At 45.9% G+C, this 15449-nt stretch overlaps 1 protein-coding gene across 1 annotated transcript in view; it reads left to right on the top strand.

The window, feature by feature from the left end:
* Nucleotides 1-15449, top strand: part of IFNLR1 (interferon lambda receptor 1) — a 78264-nt gene that overhangs the window by 26736 nt on the left and 36079 nt on the right. The gene's annotated exons all lie outside the window — the stretch shown is intronic.

The raw sequence follows: 15449 nt of genomic DNA, 5'->3' as shown, positions 1-15449 counted from the left end.
TTCTGGAAGAATGGTCAAACATTCCCATAGACACACTCCTAAACCTTGTGCACAGCCTTCCCAGAAGAGTTGAAGCTGTTATAGCTGTAAAGGGCGGGCCAACTCAATATTGAACCCTTCTGACTAAGACTGGGATGTCATTAAAGTTCATGTACGTATAAAGGCAGGCATCCCAATACTTTGGTAATTTAGTTATGTCTGTGTAATGCAAATATTTAAATCTGAACTCAAAAATGCAAAACACTTTCATTTAAATATATTCTTTAATAAGGTAAGGGTATAGCAGAAAACTACACGAGGGGGCGGAAACAAGACCAGTCAACCTGCACAAGTAGAAAGAGAGCAGCAGTGACTGGTCTTTATTACAGGGAGCTCCTATACAGAGGAAATGTTTTACACTGAGTCACTGAACAGATCTGGAAGAAATACATAAAGTACACTAATATTCAAGTAAGAATACACATTATTCTTGTATTTAGACAATAACTGCTAATCGTAATGGACAATGTAGCGCTAATCCTAAACAAACAACTCAGAAGGACTGAGTGTATAAAGTCTGTGAAAAATCCCAATTTGTCAGATGAATCAAACTGTAGGTCCGTGATACCACCACCAAACACCCTGTTCACACTGTCTCTTACCAGATGGAGATGATCCCCATGACAGAGATCTCAAATGCCAAAAACCTCTGATATAGCCCAGGGTGGTCCTCCTCATGTCCAGCAACATCCAGGCAAGTGATCATAGGTGGGTATGAAATAAAGAACAGGGCACCATCATAGTGCAGACCGTTTAGTTTATTCACAACAAAAAAGGGATTAAAAACACTTACAAAAGCAGGATAAAACGAGCATCTCAGTCAGAAGATGATTCAATCCAGCATGTTCCGCTTTACTACCGCAGTATACCACCCAAAAGATGGCCGCCGCGTCTCCTCCGTGTGGGCGAGCGTGACCGTAAGCACCGCCCGACGTACGTTTTGTCGTAAACAGACGTATTCTAGGGGCGCGGTCTCACGGTACTCTTCGCTATAAATAGCGATGGAGAAGATGGAAAATCTTTGGTGATATTTGTCGTAATGACGTGATACGTTATGTTTAGGACAGCCCTTGACTATGTTGGCCACATGCTCCTTAAGCCTCACATGAAGCTCTCGGATAGTGCAGCCAACATAGTCAAGGCCACACGGACACCGAATCAGGTAAACCACGTGTTTGGTGGAGCATGAAATAAAAGGTTTGATTTTGAATTCCTCACCCGTGGAGCCAGACCTAAAACTCTCAACACATCTCCTCTTTTCACTATTTAGCTTGCAGATCGCACACTTTCTACATTTGTAGAAACCCCCCTTCTGTTGGAAGAAGGACACTTTCTTAGGGGGGTCCCTAATGTTCGGGGCCACTTGTAGCCTCAGGGGTGGGACTCCCCTATATACAACCTGTGGTTGTTGTGGCAGCAGTGGACCCAGTACATCATCATTCTGTAAGATGTGCCAATGGGGACGCAATATTCTTTTAACAGAAAAATGTTGCATAGAAAACGAAGAGAAAAAGGCAAAATCAAATGTTTTCCTATTTTCTCTGACCCTAGGTTGTAATAGGTCATCTCTGACCCTCATATCAGCTCGAACAATAGCTTCATCAAGGGCCACCTCCCCATATCCCTTTTCCAGAAATTTCTTCTTCAGCGCTGCCGCTTCGCCCAGGAAATCCTCCCTGCGCGAGCAGTTGCGCTTTAAGCGCAAAAACTGACTGACAGGAATGGACTCCAACCACGCCTTGTGATGACAACTCGTGGTATCTATGAATCCGTTCCTGTCAGTCGGCTTAAAAAAGGTTGAAGTGAGGATTTGCCCCTCTTCAACACGAATGCGCAAATCCAGGAAGTGAATTTCAGTACTGCTCGACTCGTACTGTAGATTGGTGCCCCTCTGGTTGACATTGAGGTCCTCCATAAAGCTTTGCAGTGAATCAGGGCTGCCATTCCATAGGAAGAGGATGTCATCGATGTACCTACGCCAGAGCACGAGCTCCGGCCTAGGTATACCTAAGACAACATCCTCCTCCCACTTGCCCATAAATAGGTTGGCCATACTAGGGGCAAACTTGGCCCCCATGGCCACCCCTCTATTCTGCAGATAGAATTGGCCATCATACCAAAAATAATTTCGGGTCATGGCAAAATCAAGAAGTGTAAGGATGAATTCCCTTTGGAAACTCAACAGGTTACCCTGTTCCAAAAATAAAGAGACCGCTTCTCTTCCGTGTTGGTGAGAGATAATGGTATACAGCGACGATACGTCAGCTGTAACCATTATATAGCCATCACTCCATGTGATGTTCCGAAGCTCATTGATCACCTGCATTGAGTCGCGGAGATACGAGGGTAACTTAGTGACCACTGGTTGCAGAAAGTGATCAATATATCTACCCACCCGGGAGGTAACAGAATCAATCCCACTAATGATGGGCCTCCTGGGTGGACAAACAGGATCCCTTCGGCAGAAAGTAAATCACAGGGATCCTGGGGGCCGAAGGCACCAAAAAGTCTTTCTCTTTCTTGGTAAGTAACTTTCTGTCAAACCCATTTTGAGCCAAGTCAAAAAGTTCCCTCTTATATGGCTTGGTAGGATCACCTCTCAAGGGGATATAAGTTTCTCTATCTGACAGAAGCCTATGCATCTCTGCATCATAGACGGTGGAGTCCATAATGACGATCCCACCGCCCTTGTCGGCTGGTCTAACCATAATGTCTGTTCTTTCCTTCAAAGATTTAAGTCCTCTGTTAAATGCTAAATCCATTCCACATTTCTTAACCCGTGGGGTATCAAAACTCGAAACCAATTGGATTTACAAGATGAGGTGCCACACCCCGAGGGGGTTAAATATAGAATGGGACCTTAATGCCTTCATTAAAAACTCCTAATTTATATTCATACCTGTTCTCTTTTAAAGGTTTCCACCATTATTATGGATATATTTTTTATTGCTCATCACTGTTTTATGTCTCTGTGTTGTTTGTATTATATGTATTTCAATGTCCTGTTCTCTAGCATGTTCTGCTGTATGTCCACTAGATGGCGCTGTTTCCTCTGAATTGGACGGTTCTACTATTATTGTAGTATGTGTTTTTGGTTTTGATTTTAATTAGCGTTGCCATTTTTATTCAGTTATATTTGGCCGCTTTTTATAAATACTTACGGGTTATTTGTGAGTTAGTCATTTCCCATACCTTACTACCTGCTACACATCCGGTTCATTTCCGGTTTGTGGAACGCATTTGGCGGTATCCGACTTCCGGGTTACCCCAATCACATCCGCTCTTCGCAATCGCTATTTATAGCGAAGAGTACCGTGAGACCGCGCCCCTAGAAGACGTCTGTTTACGACGAAACGTACGTCGGGTGGTGCTTACGGTCACGCTCGCCCACACGGAGGAGACGCGGCAGCCATCTTTTGGGTGGTATACTGCGGTAGTAAAGCGGAACATGCTGGATTGAATCATCTTCTGACTGAGATGCTCGTTTTATCCTGCTTTTGTAAGTGTTTCTAATCCCTTTTTTGTTGTGAATAAACTAAACGGTCTGCGCTATGATGGTGCCCTGTTCTTTATTTCAAACCCACCTATGATCACTTGCCTGGATGTTGCTGGACATGAGGAGGACCACCCTGGGCTATATCAGGGGTTTTTGGCATTTGAGATCTCTGTCATGGGGATCATCTCCATCTGGTAAGAGACAGTGTGAACAGGGTGTTTGGTGGTGGTATCACGGACCTACAGTTTGATTCATCTGACAAATTGGGACTTTTCACGGACTTTATACACCCAGTCCTTCTGAGTTGTTTGTTTAGGATTAGCGCTACATTGTCCATTATATTTATCTTCGATCTGTTATGATTCCAGATTCTGTGTGGCTGCTTTCCAATTGATTTTACCATGAACATGTTTTGATTTTCAGCTAGCGCAGCAATATACCCTTTTATTTTTTTTTTAATAACTGCTAACCCCAGAGTTCAGCTTAAGGGTGCTTCCACACTGGCTTTCCGCCCGGCGGACTCCGTTTTGCTCAGCGGGGATGGATCCACCGATCCCCGCTGAGCAGGCGGATGGCAGATCCGTCTCCACTTACTTTGCAGAGACAGACCTGTCAGATCCCTGCTCTCCTCGATGGGAGATCGGATTTAAACAGACCTCCTGTACAAGGAAGAGGGGAGCAGCAGGAGCGAGTGCCAGGGATCTTCACACAGAACCCACACCTGTGCCTCTCTCCTGTCTGCAAATTTTGTAAATACAAAGTCAGCCCAGTGCCATCTTAAGAGAATTAAAGGGCCCCGGGCAATGCAGTGCACTGGGGCCCTGCCTACACAATCACCCACGAGAATAAAAATGCAAATTATCGATAAGGTGATATTTATTGGTACAGCAGTGCCAGGCTAATGACAGGTTCCAAGTTCGGTGGCTGGGTCCGGTGAACACACTCACGTACGGAAGTCAGACTTGACTGTCCTGTGTGTGCCTGTTCCTGTGGAGGTAGACAGGCATTGCTGCAGTTGTGGGCTCCCCCTCCATGGCCCAAGTGGCTTGACAGCAGCGCAGGGCCAACAGGCGCTTGCCACCTGCCAAGTTTGGTGGTGGGATGCACACGGGAATCAGGACTAATGCTTGGCTGGGGCTGGGTCGCTGGGCAGGTGGGGCCCCCGGGCAACTGCCCAGCGTGCCCATTCGGTAAGATGGCCCTGAGTCAGCCCTATTTGCAAGCTGTACAATATCTCTTTGAGTAAAGTCTATAAGTAGTGTTGAGCGAACACGGACTGTATTATTCGTGTTCGTACCGAATAATTGGATTTTTTGTACCCGAACACGGACACGGACACTTTACTGTATGTTCGGGTAAAAATCCGTGTTCGGTCGTTTTATTTCCGGGTTTTGCATGCTTTGGCGCTCTTTTCATGGCGGGCTTTCAACAGCCAATCAACAATCGTTTAACTGGTGTGCCTTAAGCCATCCCAGCCATGCCTGCAAATGTCTCAGTAGCTGTGATTGGCCGTCTGAAGCATGTGACCAAGTCTTTATAAGTTCGAGGCAGCCGCAGCGGCGTCATTATGCTGCTTAGATTCAGGGACAGAGCACACATCAACGTGCTGGCTGCTGATTAGGGAAAGATAGGCAGGAAAAAACCATTTGTGTCCGGATAGAATTGAGGGACAGGTTGGAGTGTTTAGGCAGGGCGAGTTGTAGGCATTTTAGGGATAGAGTCTGCTGAATTATATAGGGTCAGTGTCTTCTACAAACTACAATCGATATTGCTGTGTGGGGGGTGGGGTCTGCACTCAATCCTGATCTACGATCTCTTCTCAATCCTGTTAGGGACAGAGTCTGCTGAATTTTAGGGAAACTGTGTTCTACAAACTACAATCGATATTGCTGTGTGGTGTGGGATTGGAGATAGGCAGGTGTCAGTGATCCACATCCATTTTTCTGTGTGTGAGCTGCAGTGAACACAATCTTTTTGGGCTGCAGTGAACACAATCTTTTTGGGCTGCAGTGAACACAATCTTTTTGGGCTGCAGTGAACACAATCTTTTTGGGGTGCAGTGAACAAAATCTTTTTGGGGTGCAGTGAACACAATCCTTTTTGGTGTGCAGTGAACACAATCTTTGTGGGGTGCAGTGAACAAAATCCTTTGTGGGGTGCAGTGAACACAATCTTTTTGGGGTGCAGTGAACGAAATCCTTTTTGGGGTGCAGTGAACAACATCCTTTTTGGGGTGCAGTGAACACAATCTTTTTGGGGTGCAGTGAACAAAATCCTTTGTGGGGTGCAGTGAACACAATCTTTTTGGGGTGCAGTGAACACAATCTTTTTGGGGTGGAGTGAACAACATCCTTTTTGGGGTGCAGTGAACAAAATCCTTTTTGGGGTGCAGTGAACAAAATCATTTTTGGGGTGCAGTGAACACAATCTTTTTGGGGTGCAGTGAACACAATCTTTGTGGGGTGCAGTGAACACAATCTTTTTGGGGTGGAGTGAACAACATCCTTTTTGGGGTGCAGTGAACAACATCCTTTTTGGGGTGCAGTGAACACAATCTTTTTGGGGTGCAGTGAACACAATCTTTGTGGGGTACAGTGAACAGAATCTTTGTGGGGTGCAGTGAACACAATCTTTGGGGGGTACAGTGAACACAATCTTTGTGAGGTGCAGTGAACACAATCTTTGTGGGGTGCAGTGAACACAATCATTGTGGGGTGCAGTGAACTCAATCTTTGTGGGGTACAGTGAACACAATCTCATACTGAAGGTTTGAGGGTGCTGCCTGTTCCATACTCCCCCTACTCCTCATCTAGCCTTTTAGGGGTACAAACAATAGTAATTGGGGCCTAGTGTGGTTGTGTACGTGTGATATACATACACTTTTTTGGGATCATATTTTCTATTCCGCTATTTAATCAAAAACCTTTGGGGATCAGTTAAATTGGGGGATAGTCTGTGTTGGTACGTGTGAGAGAGATCCACCTTTCCAAGTTGTTGGGGTTCATCTCATACTTCTGAAGGTTTGAGGGTGCTGCCTGTTCCATACTCCCCCTACTCCTAGCCTTTTAGGGGTACAAACAATAGTAATTGGGGCCTAGTGTGGTTGTGTACGTGTGATATACATACACTTTTTTGGGATCATATTTTCTATTCCGCTATTTAATCAAAAACCTTTGGGGATCAGTTAAATTGGGGGATAGTCTGTGTTGGTACGTGTGAGAGAGATCCACCTTTCCAAGTTGTTGAGGTTCATCTCATACTTCTGAAGGTTTGAGGGTGCTGCCTGTTCCATACTCCCCCTACTCCTAGCCTTTTAGGGGTACAAACAATAGTAATTGGGGCCTAGTGTGGTTGTGTACGTGTGATATACATACACTTTTTTGGGATCATATTTTCTATTCCGCTATTTAATCAAAAACCTCTGGGGATCAGTTAAATTGGGGGATAGTCTGTGTTGGTACGTGTGAGAGAGATCCACCTTTCCAAGTTGTTGGGGTTCATCTCATACTTCTGAAGGTTTGAGGGTGCTGCCTGTTCCATACTCCCCCTACTCCTAGCCTTTTAGGGGTACAAACAATAGTAATTGGGGCCTAGTGTGGTTGTGTACGTGTGATATACATACACTTTTTTGGGATCATATTTTCTATTCCGCTATTTAATCAAAAACCTTTGGGGATCAGTTAAATTGGGGGATAGTCTGTGTTGGTACGTGTGAGAGAGATCCACCTTTCCAAGTTGTTGGGGTTCATCTCATACTTCTGAAGGTTTGAGGGTGCTGCCTGTTCCATACTCCCCCTACTCCTAGCCTTTTAGGGGTACAAACAATAGTAATTGGGGCCTAGTGTGGTTGTGTACGTGTGATATACATACACTTTTTTTGGATCATATTTTCTATTCCGCTATTTAATCAAAAACCTTTGGGGATCAGTTAAATTGGGGGATAGTCTGTGTTGGTACGTGTGAGAGAGATCCACCTTTCCAAGTTGTTGGGGTTCATCTCATACTTCTGAAGGTTTGAGGGTGCTGCCTGTTCCATACTCCCCCTACTCCTAGCCTTTTAGGGGTACAAACAATAGTAATTGGGGCCTAGTGTGGTTGTGTACGTGTGATATACATACACTTTTTTGGGATCATATTTTCTATTCCGCTATTTAATCAAAAACCTTTGGGGATCAGTTAAATTGGGGGATAGTCTGTGTTGGTACGTGTGAGAGAGATCCACCTTTCCAAGTTGTTGGGGTTCATCTCATACTTCTGAAGGTTTGAGGGTGCTGCCTGTTCCATACCCCCCCTACTCCTCATCTAGCCTTTTAGGGGTACAAACAATAGTAATTGGGGCCTAGTGTGGTTGTGTACGTGTGATATACATACACTTTTTTTGGATCATATTTTCTATTCCGCTATTTAATCAAAAACCTTTGGGGATCAGTTAAATTGGGGGATAGTCTGTGTCGGTACGTGTGAGAGAGATCCACCTTTCCAAGTTGTTGGGGTTCATCTCATACTTCTGAAGGTTTGAGGGTGCTGCCTGTTCCATACTCCCCCTACTCCTCATCTAGCCTTTTAGGGGTACAAACAATAGTAATTGGGGCCTAGTGTGGTTGTGTACGTGTGATATACATACACTTTTTTTGGATCATATTTTCTATTCCGCTATTTAATCAAAAACCTTTGGGGATCAGTTAAATTGGGGGATAGTCTGTGTTGGTACGTGTGAGAGAGATCCACCTTTCCAAGTTGTTGGGGTTCATCTCATACTTCTGAAGGTTTGAGGGTGCTGCCTGTTCCATACTCCCCCTACTCCTCATCTAGCCTTTTAGGGGTACAAACAATAGTAATTGGGGCCCAGTGTGGTTGTGTACGTGTGATATACATACACTTTTTTGGGATCATATTTTCTATTCCGCTATTTAATCAAAAACCTTTGGGGATCAGTTAAATTGGGGGATAGTCTGTGTCGGTACGTGTGAGAGAGATCCACCTTTCCAAGTTGTTGGGGTTCATCTCATACTTCTGAAGGTTTGAGGGTGCTGCCTGTTCCATACCCCCCCTACTCCTCATCTAGCCTTTTAGGGGTACAAACAATAGTAATTGGGGCCTAGTGTGGTTGTGTACGTGCGAGATACATACACTTTTTTTGATCATATTTCCTATTCCGCTATTCAATAAAAACCTTTGAGGATCAATTGAATTGCGGGATAGTCTGTGTCGGTACGTGTGAGAGAGATCCACCTTTCCAAGTTGTTGGGGTTCATCTCATACTTCTGAAGGTTTGAGGGTGCTGCCTGTTCCATACTCCCCCTACTCCTCATCTAGCCTTTTAGGGGTACAAACAATAGTAATTGGGGCCCAGTGTGGTTGTGTACGTGTGATATACATACACTTTTTTGGGATCATATTTTCTATTCCGCTATTTAATCAAAAACCTTTGGGGATCAGTTAAATTGGGGGATAGTCTGTGTCGGTACGTGTGAGAGAGATCCACCTTTCCAAGTTGTTGGGGTTCATCTCATACTTCTGAAGGTTTGAGGGTGCTGCCTGTTCCATACCCCCCCTACTCCTCATCTAGCCTTTTAGGGGTACAAACAATAGTAATTGGGGCCTAGTGTGGTTGTGTACGTGCGAGATACATACACTTTTTTTGATCATATTTCCTATTCCGCTATTCAATAAAAACCTTTGAGGATCAATTGAATTGCGGGATAGTCTGTGTCGGTACGTGTGAGAGAGATCCACCTTTCCAAGTTGTTGGGGTTCATCTCATACTTCTGAAGGTTTGAGGGTGCTGCCTGTTCCATACTCCCCCTACTCCTCATCTAGCCTTTTAGGGGTACAAACAATAGTAATTGGGGCCCAGTGTGGTTGTGTACGTGTGATATACATACACTTTTTTTGGATCATATTTTCTATTCCGCTATTTAATTTAACTGGGCCTCCATGCGAGACCTGTGTGCCTTGTTGCGCTGTTTTGAGTACTCCACCAACATGGCCAGTGGCAATGACGCCGTTCTCAGCTTAACTATCCCACTTCCATGCCTCCTTGAAAAAACAATTCGGGCGATGATGGAAGAGGATGTGGCACAGGATGAGGAGGAGGAGGAGGATGAAGAGGTAACATTTCCAAGGCTTTCAGGGCAGTCATTCGCAAGGGGCTCCGAGGGTGGGTTCCTGCACACGCAAACGCCAGGGACGCAATTGTCCAGCAGGGGCACAGTTCTGGAGGATGAGGAGGATGAGGAGGAGGAGGAGCTGGAGGAGGAGATGGAACCATGTTCACAGCAGGGTGGCACCCAGGCCAGCTCATGGCCATCACTGGTGCGTGGCTGGGGGGATACAGAGGACACGGACGATACACCTCCCACAGAGGACAGCCTTTCGTTGCCTCTGGGCAGCCTGGCACACATGAGCGATTACATGCTGCAGTGTCTCCACAACGACCGCCGAGTTGCCCACATTCTAACTTGTGCTGATTACTGGGTGGCCACGCTGCTGGATCCCCGTTACAAGGACAACGTACCGTCCTTAATTCACTCACTGGAGCGCGATCGCAAGATGCGCGAGTACAAGCGCACGCTGGTAGACGCCATGCTGCTGGCATTCCCATCTGACAGCGGGGCCACAGTGGAAGCACAAGGCAGAGGAGGAGGAGGAGGAGGTCGCCAACGCAACCAGGGCACCGCCAGCACCTCAGAAGGCAGGGTTAGCATGGCCGAAATGTGGAAAAGCTTTGTCAGCACGCCACAACAAACAGCAGCACCAGCAGCTCAGATGGAACGTCTTAGCAGGAGGCAGCATTTTACCAACATGGTGGAGCAGTATGTGTGCACACGCCTACATGTAGTGAATGACGGGTCTGCCCCCTTCAACTTCTGGGTCTCCAAATTGGGCACATGGCTTGAGCTTGCCCTTTACGCCTTGGAGGTGCTGGCGTGCCCTGCAGCCAGTGTATTATCTGAACGGGTATTTAGCACGGCTGGGGGCGTTATAACAGACAAGCGCAGCCGCCTGTCCAGAGACAATGTGGACAAGCTCACGTTCATTAAAATGAACCAGGCATGGATCCCACGGGACTTTTCCGTACCTTATGCAGAATAGCAATGGATACCGACCTTACCCACCCATTGTTCCATTTTTGCTCTTTCTCACTCTTTTGGGGTGTACCCTCATTTAAAATTTTTGAAAAGAAGCAGTGTTGGCTACCTCGTCCTCCTCCTCAGGGCCAGATTAATGTAGGGGCTATTGGAGCTGCAGCTCCAGGCCCCTACCTTTTATATAGGCCCCGGGTTGGCCATATTCACTGTTACCGCTCTTCTGTCACTTGTAAACACAGAAGTCTGGCTTCTATGCTCGCTTCCCCAGGCAGCACCCTCAGAACCTCCCCACACAGCGTGAAGGCCGGACAAGGAGGGACAGTTGGCGATGCATGGATGTGTTTATGGGCTTCAGAGACAGCATCCCATGTTGAATTAGGCATGCATGGCTGCACCCTTCCTCCTCTGGGTGCATGGCAAGGCACGGCCCTTAAGGCCCTTCAAAATCCTCAGCACCAAGCCCATGATGCTGTTAATCCGGCCCTGGTCCTCCTCCACCGCCGCTTCCACCTACACCGCCCATAGGTGTGCGCAGCCTATTGCATTAAGGTGTGCACCCCAAAGTTGAAATACACATGCATGTGTTTGCCAGCAGGGAGAGTAATGTATCGGGGCCATGTACCTGTAGGCAAGGAGAAATAGAGCAGAGCAGGTCCCAGGGAGATCTTTCCCATCTCCTCACTGGCAATGCTATGTGCCCTAGGTGATTAGGGTGTGCCCAGGCACACCCAGCACACCCTGTGCGCACGCCTATGTCACCGCTAGGCTTGTGACGGTATCAGATTTTCATGCTGCGATTAATTGATTAAGGTTTTGCCACGGTATACGGTATTATCACGGTATTCTATTATTAAATTTAAATTATTAAATTTCCACCTCACTTCAATTTCATTGCTGAATTTAGGGGCTTTGGTTCACTTATGCACATTATTATATAGTCAGTCAGTACAGACTCTGTGAACCAGGCCTAAAATAGGTCATCAAGCAGTGTCTGGCCTAACTGGTGATAACTGGTTCTGGCGCTCGGCTCCGATCCGATGGCCTGGTCATTAAGAGGGCAAATCCTTGTGGTCAAGAAGTGGTTAAACCTGAAGGAGGTGTTGTTTATAAATTACTTTACTATTGCTTTAGGCCTGGTTCACATGTATGCGGGTTGGTGGTTCACATTTGCACAGGCATAGCAGCCCATTGATTTGAATGGGCTGCTATGCCCTCATTTTCCGCAGAAAAAAGGTGCATGCAGCATTTTTTTAAAATTCAGTGGCCTTGAAATCCATCCTGCTTTTGCACCATGCGACTAACCTGCAGTTCCTGCTCTGGCAAGCTTTCTGCATTTTTTGTATACGTGGGCACGGCATTTAAAAATAAACAGTTTGCGTGTGCAGCAACGGCAGGTAAGTCGCATGGTGCAAAAGAAGGATGGATTTCATGGCCACTGCATTTTTTTAAATTCTGCATGCACCTTTTTTCAGCTGAAAACGCAGGCATAGCAGCTCAAGCCCATTCACATCAATGGGCTGCTATGCCTGTGCAAATGTGGGCCCCCAACCCGCATACATGTGAACCAGGCCTAAAGCAATAGTAAAGTCATTAATTGGTTAAACCTGCAGGAGGACCGGTGTTTTTATCTATTAATGACTTTACTATTGCTTTAGGCCTGGTTCACATGTATGCGGGTTGGGGGCCCACATTTGCACAGGCATAGCAGCCCATTGATGTGAATGGGCTTGAGCTGCTATGCCTGCGTTTTCAGCTGAAAAAAGGTGCATGCAGAATTTAAAAAAATGCAGTGGCCATGAAATCCATCCTTCTTTTGCACCATGCGACTTACCTGCCGTTGCTGCACACGCAAACTGTTTATTTTTAAATGCCGTGCCCACGTATACAAAAAATGCAGAAAGCTTGCCAGAGCAGGAACTGCAGGTTAGTCGCATGGTGCAAAAGCAGGATGGATTTCAAGGCCACTGAATTTAAAAAAAATGCTGCATGCACCTTTTTTCTGCGGAAAATGAGGGCATAGCAGCCCGTTCAAATCAATGGGCTGCTATGCCTGTGCAAATGTGGGCCGCCAACCCGCATACATGTGAACCGCCAACCCGCATACATGTGAACCACCAACCCGCATACATGTGAACCAGGCCTAAAGCAATAGTAAAGTCATTAATAGATAAAAACACCGGTCCTCCTGCAGGTTTAACCACTTCTGGATCGCAAGGATTTGCCCCTTTAAAGACCAGGCCATCGGATCAGAGCGCCAGGACCAGTCATCACCAGGTAGGCCAGACACTGCTTGATGGCTATATAATAATGTAATGTGGGCTGCTAGGCGTGTGTGTGTGTATATATATATATTTATTAGAGCTGCACGATTCTGGCCAAAATGAGAATCACGATTTTTTAGCTTGGAATAAAGATCACGATTCTCTCACGATTCTCTGTGTAACAAAAAAAAAAAAAATTGGGATAACTTTACTGTTACGTTTTTTTTTTTTTTTTTTATTCATTAAAGTCTAATCATTGCGTTTGAAAGACTGCTGCGCAAATACAGTGTGACATAAAATATTACAACAATCGCCATTTTATTCTGTAGGGTCTCTGCTAAAAAAATATATAAAATGTTTGGGGGTTCTAAGTACTTTTCTAGCAAAAAAAAAACTGATTTTAACTTGCAAACAGCAAGTGTCAGAAAAAGATCCAGTCTTTAAGAGGTTAAACTTCCTTTCTCCCTGGCAGAGGGAAGGAAAAGATACAAATGTAATCATTTTTGTTTATAGTTAGGAGACAAATGCTGAAAGGTGTTAGCTGAGTGAGTGAATGAGTCATCCAGCTCACTGAAATGTATCAATTCACAAGTCAGGCAGACTTGACAGAGAAACTCGGTATTTTAAAAATGCCACAATAACAATACCGTGGCTATGCAATACCGCGATATATCGAATTACCGAAAACCGGCATATGTCTAGTCACCGCCACATCCACCACCACCTCAACCTCCCTCCTACTCCATATGGGCCTCGTCCTTCAGAGATGAAGAAGAACATTGTTTTATTTTTCTGTTTTTTTTTGTTGTTTTAAGTTATTTCCCTATCCACATTTGTTTGCAGAGCACTTGCCATGCTCTTAATTACGTTTTGCTGCCATTTGCAGCACTCTAGCCCTTTCCTTTGGTGTTTTAGAGCCATTTTAGTGCCTTAAAGTTCGGGTCCCCATTGACTTCAATGGGGTTCGGTGTCCGGGAAAAGTTCGGTAAAAGTCCGGGACACGGACCCGGACTTTTTTTTAAAGTTCGGCCGAACCCGTCGAACACGGACATCTAGGTGTTCGCTCAACCCTATCTATAAGCCTTTTGCTCATCAAGTGTGTTGCTTTGGCATAAATATATTCAAAGTGGGTAAATGCAGACTGGAGATAAACTAGCTCCATGGCACCACATCCTAGTAATATAATAACCGTAGAAAAAAAGATGATGGGATTTTTAAAGCAGATTTTTTTTAAAAATACCCCTACTTACATGGTGGTAAGTCCTGCACAGTTCAGGTACTCCCCAAACCATGGGATTCAGCGCTGTCCAGTCCTCTTCTCTACTGGCAGCGCTCAATCGCGCACCGCCTAGTTTTGGTCTGCGTTGTCGAGAGGCTGCTGGCTGTTCCAGATTCTGCTGGCGTGCCTCTCGATGATGCCCTGCAAGGCCTGTCCCCTCCACCTTTACTAAATAGAAGGCTTTGCCTCGCCTTTGCCTAGGTGAATGGCACACAAGTTGGGATGGTGAAGGGCTTCGGGAACGTACTCGGGACTAGAGGAGAGGTGGAGAGGAGGGATTATGCTGCAGAGGCTGAAGAGCCACTTTAAGGTGCCACATACACACACATAGGGTTACAAACTTTATTTTTTTATTACAAATGGTTAACACAATAACATTGTTGATTAACAATTGTTGATACAACAATAAAACACAGTTGTGGTATACATATAACTGCCCTGGCCACAAATGGGAGAATGTGTAGTAGTGAAATAAATTACCTGGCAGAATGTGCCAGATGACAAGGGTGGCCTCTTGCACATCTCCTGTCTAAGCACCCCTGGTAGCAGAGGTAGGGACTGCTAGGACAGTGGAGGAGCGCAGGTGCCAGGAAGCTGTTGTAGTGAGCTGTAGCTTGGAGCCACAGTCCTTCCAGTGGTAGTATGAAGTTTGGTTACAAGCTATGTTCAGCTGCAACCAGGCAGGCAGATGCAGGTTGAGGTCATAAATAGGCAGAAGTTGGTACCGTGCTGGCAGCGAGGTGCCAGGTGAGGAGGAGGAGACGTCATAAATCCAAGCCAAAGTCGGTAACACAAGCGAGCAGCAGGCATAACAGGCGAGGATAATCCAAGAGAGGTGTCAGACGTAGTCGAGTCAGGAACAAGTTTAACAGACTTTCAAGAACCAGGAACACAGGAACCAGAGCTGGAGACAATCCAGCTCTGAGGCCAGGAAGACTCTTGGTTTAAATAGGCTGCTGTGTGTCATGATCTGTGAATGTGTGTGCACACCTACATGTACGCACATGTGCCCCCGTGTATGTGCCATTGCTCATCCACATGTCCCCGTAGGGCCTGCTCAGTAGTGACTTGACGGGCTCCCCTGATTACCAGCACACGGTTACCATAAAATATAGTCCATGAATCCCTCCTTGCTCCTGATGGCTTGTCACACAAATAAACAGTCTTGGGGTGTTGGTGTTTTTGGTGTTTGTTTGGAATGGGAATAGGAGAAGGGAAAAGTGGGATACTCCAGCTGAACTATTTACATTGATTGAGGACTTCTATCTTCAGGACTTCTACGT

Source organism: Pelophylax lessonae (assembly GCF_965119305.1).
Source record: "Pelophylax lessonae genome assembly, chromosome: 2".
NCBI classification, from domain to species: domain Eukaryota; kingdom Metazoa; phylum Chordata; class Amphibia; order Anura; family Ranidae; genus Pelophylax; species Pelophylax lessonae.
Note: the sequence above shows the minus strand (reverse complement) of the source record. Positions and strands in the feature narration are given on the sequence as shown.